Source organism: Bombina bombina, chromosome 1, assembly GCF_027579735.1.
Source record: "Bombina bombina isolate aBomBom1 chromosome 1, aBomBom1.pri, whole genome shotgun sequence".
Classification (NCBI taxonomy): Eukaryota; Metazoa; Chordata; class Amphibia; order Anura; family Bombinatoridae; genus Bombina; species Bombina bombina.
The window spans coordinates 613,561,221-613,568,254 of NC_069499.1; positions in this window are offsets into that span (position 1 = coordinate 613,561,221).

Below are 7,034 nucleotides of genomic sequence, written 5' to 3' on the forward strand. Positions count from 1 at the left end.
GATTGTTTGTAAGCCCTATTTTCAACCTCAATAAAAAAAAAATTTAAAAAAAAAAAATTATAAATCTTATATATAAAAAAACTCCGCAATACTGTATTACTTTTTTTTGCCCCCTTTTCCGGTAATTCCATTCTGAATTTGTGAGCTTTTTAGTTCCTGTTAGAATTGGAAGTGCAGAACACTTATTTTCAACACAGCCATTGGCTGCAGACTCTTGTGACCTATTTATAGCTGTCCTTAATTGGCCATAGCAGAGAAGGTAACCTAAGTTATAACATGGCAGCTCCCATTGTTTTACAGATATTAAAACTTATTTTTTACATATTTAAACAGCTAATGAAACTTTAAAAAATACATTGTATAAATATGTTATTCTCAGACTAATCTTTTCTTTGAATGCATCATTCTATCTAGCATTTATTTAGTGTTTAATGTCCCTTTAAAGAGACATCCTAGCCAAAATTTAAATCCACATAGATACATTTCAGTTTTGAATAGGAGAGAGAATATATATATATATTGTAAGTTCCCACGGGAATAGGGCCCTCAATTCCCCCTGTATTTGTCTGTAAAATGTTGTCTCTTATTGTATTGTTTCTCCGTTGTACTTTTATCCTTATACCCATGGGCAGCGCTGCAGAATCTGTTGGCGCTTTATAAATAAGAATATATATATATATACATATATATATTAAACTTAAACCACTGCACTCCATTACTGTGTAAATTTGCAGGTGCTCAGTCCATAGAAAGACAACTGTGTAGTAAACCAGGCACTCTTGCAATCAATTAATAAATTCTTTATTATCCGGTACACTCCGGTATTCCCAACGTTTCGGTCCTCACATTTGACCTTTATCAAGGGTAAATATCTGTCAAAACAACATACAAATAATAAAAAACTATTCTACTTACATATTTACGTCACACATCAAGATACAGAGCACATCGTAAAACCGGAAGTGACGTCATACCTGATCCGGGTCTGGCTATCACATACTTCCCCTACATTAACTTCCGGATTTAAAGCTCCAGATCCAGGTCCAAAAATAAACCAATCAAAAAAAGCACAGCGCAAACCATCGCCATGACAACCTAACAGCAAGCAGAAAGCAAAAAAGTAATCACTACCTGCATATAGGAACCTTTCCTCATTTTACAAAAAAAAATTTATACCAAAAAAACGAATTAATCAAAACCATCTAAAATATCTATATGTATGCAGAACCAGATCCGAGAATGACAGACACTGTGGGTGTGGGTTAATGTATGTTGCTAAAACGGAGCGCCCCCTAAATTGCAAATCATAAATCCACAATCAGACAGGCATTAAAGAACAGGAACAGGAAAAGTGACCACCCGGTCACCCTACACTTTTTGCAAGCAAACCATGGTGCGGCAGACCTAAGGTATATGCCCATAGATCAGATCAAGCGTCATCCAAGAGGGGGTGACACTAAAAAGCAATTACTCTGCAGGGAGGTGGAGTGGATCTATCGCCTGCAAACGATGTCCCCATGGGGGTTGAATAAGCAAGTTAAATTGTCATGTTTTCTCTCTGAAAGATAGTCACATTTGCACTATAGCTCTGCTGGATTATAAAAAGTAATTTGCAATTATGCCCATGACTGTATTATTAAATAAATGGATGTGTTAATAACATTGCAGCTACCAACTCGATTATATGAGATTTTGATTGTATTTATGATTTGTATTCCATAAGTGTCTGTCATTCTCGGATCCGGTTCTGCATACATATAGATATTTTAGATGGTTTTGATTAGTTTTTTTTTGGTAAAAGTTTTTTTTAGTAAAATGAGGAACGGTTCCTATATGCAGGTAGTGATTACTTTTTTGCTTTCTGCTTGCTGTTAGGTTGTCATGGCGATGGTTTGCGCTGTGCGTTTTTTGATTGGTTTATTTTTGGATCTGGAGCTTTAAACCCGGAGGTTAAAGTAGGGGAAGTATGTGATAGCCGGACTCGGATCAGGTATGACGTCACTTCCGGTTTTACAACGTGTTCTGTATCTTGATGTGTGACATTGTAAATATGTAAGTAGAATAGTTTTTGATTATTTGTATGTTGTTTTGACAGATATTTACCCTTGATAAAGGTCCAATGTAAGGACCGAAACGTTGGGAATAACGGAGTGTACCGGATAATAAAGAATTTATTCATTAATTGCAAGAGTGCCTGGTTTACTACACAGTTGTCTATTTCTATGGACTGAGCACCTGCGAATTTACACAGCAAGGGAGTGCAGTGGTTTGAGTTATATTATTTGTATTTCCTCTGCACCCCTATCATTTGCCTTATATATCTACTGTCACACAACAAGGTTAACAGTGATATGGAAGATTTTCTCACTAAGGCTGGAGCAACTACGGAGCATGCAGAGACACTGTCACTGACAGATGAAGAGGCTGAACAGATATACATAATGAATTGATACAGTTACAAAAGAAGGAGATTGAGTTAGATTTGCATGGCATAACTCTATCTGAATATCACAGAATTTAAATATTTTGAAGGAAGATAACTCCACTGATTGGCTGGAAAAAAAAAATCTCTGCTCGGGTGAACACTTTTAGAGAAGAATTGAAAACATTTAAGAAAAAGAAATTCTCTAAGGTTAACCTTGATTATACAGAGCAATATTCCTAGGGGGCAGGTTTTTCAGATCAGGAGAAAACGTAGCAGGTCAACCAGAAGGGGCGGCAGCAAATACAAGACAAAAAACGGCCAACAGGAGGGGGAACAAAAGGTAGTATATAACTTGAGTAGGCACATTTTAACTAAGGCTGAGGAATCTTTATTAGCTAAAGGGCTAAGCTTTGTACCAGCCTATATAATTAGTATTAAAGAAAAATTTGGACACCTCTCACATAACTTAAATCCTAGATTTAAGCTAAAAAGTACAATTGATTTCAGTAGCACTAACCCCAGTATTATTACTTTTGGCAGATTGGTTAAACAGAGTGTTAAAGGTTCTGATAATAGATGTTATTTGAATATAAACAAAGATGAGGCTAAGGCCCTTCGTGACCTACAAAATAACACTGAGATTGTGATTAGGGGGCAGACAAGGGAGGGGGGATAGTGGTTCCTGATTATGATAAATACAGGAATGAAGTGTTATCACAATTACAGGATATAAATGTTTATGAGAAATTGTTGGTTGATCTCACATTAAATATTCAAAAAGAGGCGTGTAAACTCATTGACGAGGGATCGAAGGCAGGATTTTTTTGATGAAGACACAGTAGCATTTCTTACACAAAATCATCCCATTAGGCCTATCCTTTATTGCATTCCAAAAATACATAAAGATCCTGTTAATCCCCCAAGTCGGCCCATTATCTCAGCTAGGGGTTCAATAATGCAGCCACTAGCTCAATATATAGACCATTATATACAGCCCTGTGTATGGGAATTGGAAACTGTTGTAAAGGATACTGGACATTTTTTGAGATTGTTAAATAATGTATCTTTAGATATTGCTCAGGATATTATATTAGTAACTTTAGATGTAGTTTATATACCAATATCCCCATTGAAGAGGGAATTAAGATAGTAGGTGAATTAGTTTCCCTGAGTGAGAAATATGAGGGACCTGATGTTGTCTATATGCAGAAGCTGCTACGATTTATTCTTAACAAGAATTACTTTAAATTTGAGAGAGATTACTATATGCAAGTAACGGGAACCGCAATGGGTTTGAATGTAACGCCTTCATTCACTAATATGTTTGTGTACGATTATGAGAGGAGACACATTCTGAGTGATCCATTGTACTCAGTTTATTGGGATGTACTGTAGGTACATTGATGATTTGTTCCTAATTTGGACAGGAACTATGCAGAGCCTGCCTTTATTAACAAATTGAACAGGATTGATTTAATGATCCGCTTCACTATGAATGTGAGCTACTCTCATTTAAACTATTTGGATGTTATGATTATTAAACAAAATGATAAATTAGTCACAGACTTATATTCTAAGGAGACAGATAGAAATACACTACTACTAGTTTTCATCCTAGGGGACTAGTCAATAGCTTACAGATTAGCCAACTACACAGGGTTAAAAGGATTGTTTCAGACCCTGTAGTTAGAGAAGTGAGAGAAAGAGAAATGATGAACAAATTCTTGGCTAGAGGACATCAGCAGGCTTGTCTCGATAGAGCTAAATTATTACACAAGAACCTTGTGATATTAAGCCCAGTGATACACCTCCTTCGTGTTTTTTTCACCCAAAAACAATATACAGTCCTTAAATATGAAAAAGGCAATTTACAAGAATTGGTACCTACTGCAGAGTGACCAAGTACTTAATAAAAAGTTAGATCAACGCCCTATTGTGGGTTTTAGAAGGGGTAGTAACCTCAAGGATCTGTTGGTAAAAAATGACCCGATAGGGTGCTATATTCATAAGTCCTTGGAAACTAAAGTTGGGTGTTATAGGTCTGATGGGTGTCTCACATGTAATAGTCTGATTTTAGGGGAATCTTTCGGACACCCACGAACTGGGAAGATGATGCACTTAACGCATAGATTAACTTGTTCATCTGAGATGGTGGTGTATATTATTAAATGCCCGTATGTTGGTAAAACGGAGCGCCCCCTAAAGGATAGAATTGCAAATCATAAATCCGCAATCAGACAGGCATTAAAGAACAGGAAAAGTGAACACCCGGTCGCCCTACACTTTTTGGAAGCAAACCATGGTGCGGCAGACCTGAGGTATATGCCCATAGATCAGATCAAGCGTCATCCAAGAGGGGGTGACACTAAAAATTACTCTGCAGGGAGGTGGAGTGGATCTATCGCCTGCAAACGATGTCCACTTGGGGGTTGAATAAACAAGTTAAATTGTCATGTTTTCTTTCTGAAAGATAGTCACATTTGCACTATAGCTCTGCTGGATTATAGAAAGTAATTTGCAATTATGCCCATAAATGTATTAATAAATTGGTGCGTTAATAACATTGCCGCTACCAACTCGATTATATGAGATTTTGATTGTATTTATGATTTGTATTCCGTGTGTCATTCTCGGATCCGGTTCTGCATACATATAGATATTTTAGATGGTTTTGATTAGTTTTTTGGTAAAAAAAATTTTTTAGTAAAATGAGGAACGGTAGTGATGACTTTTTTGCTTTCTGCTTGCTGTTAGGTTGTCATAGCAATGGTTTGCACTGTGCTTTTTTTGATTGGTTTATTTTTGGACCTGGAGCTTTAAATCCGGAAGAGGGGGAAGTATGTGATAGCCGGACCCGGATCAGGTATGACGTCATTTCCGGTTTTACAATGTGCTCTGTATCTTGCTGTGTGACATTGTAATTAGAATAGTTTTTGATTATTTGAATGTTGTTTTGACAGATATTTTACCCAATGTGAGGACCAAAACGTTGGGAATACCGGAGTGTACCGGATAATAAAGAATGTATTCATTGATTGCAAGAGTGCCTGATTTACTACACAGTTGTCTATTTATATGGACTGAGCACCTGCAAATTTACACAGCAAGGGAGTGCAGTGGTTTGAGATTATATATACAGGTGAAACTCTAAAAATTTGAATATCGTGCAAAAGTTAATTTATTTCACTAATGCAACTTAAAAGGTGAAACTAATATATGAGATAGACTCATTACATGCAAAGCAAGATAGTTCAAGCCGTGATTTGCCATAATTGTGATGATTATGGCTTACAGCTCATGAAAACCCCAAATCCACAATCTCAGAAAATTAGAATATTGTGAAAAGGTGCAATATTCTAGGCTCAAAGTGTCCCACTCTAATCAGCTAATTAAGCCATAACACCTACAAAGGGTACCCGAGCCTTTAAATGGTCTCTCAGTCTGGTTCAGTAGGAATCACAATCATGGGAAAGACTGCTGACCTGACAGTTGTGCAGAAAACCATCATTGACACCCTCCATAAGGAGGGAAAGCCTCAAAAGGTAATTGCAAAAGAAGTTGGACGTTCCCAAAGTGCTGTATCAAAGCACATTAATAGAAAGTTATGTGTAAGGGAAAAGTGTGGAAGAAAAAGGTGCACAAGCAGCAGAAATAACCGCAGCCTGGAGAGGATTGTCAGGAAAAGGCCATTCAAAAGTGTTGGGGACTTTCACAAGGAGTGGACTGAGGCTAGAGTCAGTGCATCAAGAGCCACCACACACAGACGGATCCTGGACATGGGCCTCAAATGTCCTATTCCTTGTAAAGCCGCGCCTGAACAAACAACGTCAGAAGCGTCTTACCTGGGCTAAAGAAAATCAGACCTGGTCTGTTGCTCAGTGGTCCAAAGTCCTCTTTTCTGATGAGAGCAAATTTTGCATCTCATTTGGAAACCAAGGACCCAGAGTATGGAGAGGCACACACTGCAAAATGCTTGAAGTCCAGTGTGAAGTTTCCACAGTCTGTGTTGATTTGGGGAGCCATGTCATCTGCTGGTGTTGGTCCACTGTGCTTCATTAAAGGGACAGTCTACACCAGAATTTTTATTGTTTTAAAAGATAGATAATCCCTTTATTACCCATTCCCCAGTTTTGCATAGCCAACAGTTATATTAATATACTTTTAACCTCTGTGATTATCTTGTATCTAAGCCTCTGCAAACTGCCCCTTTATTTCAGTTCTTTTGACAGACTTGCAGTTTAGCCAATCAGTGCCTGCTCCCAGATAACTTCACGTGCACGAGCATAGTGTTATCTATATGAAATACATGAACTAACACCCACTAGTGGTGAAAACTGTTAAAATGCATTCTGAAAAGGTGGCCTTCAAAGTCTAAGAAATTAGCATATGAACCTCCTAGGTTAAGCTTTCAAATAAGAATACCAAGAGAACAAAGCAAAATTGGTGATAAAAGTACATTGGAAAATTGTTTAAAATTACATGCTCTATCTGAATCATAAAAGTTTATTTTGGCCTAGACTGTCCCTTTAAGTCCAGGGTCAATGCAGCCATCTACCAGGAGATTTTGGAGCACTTCATGCTTCCTTCCGCAGACAAGCTCTATGGGATG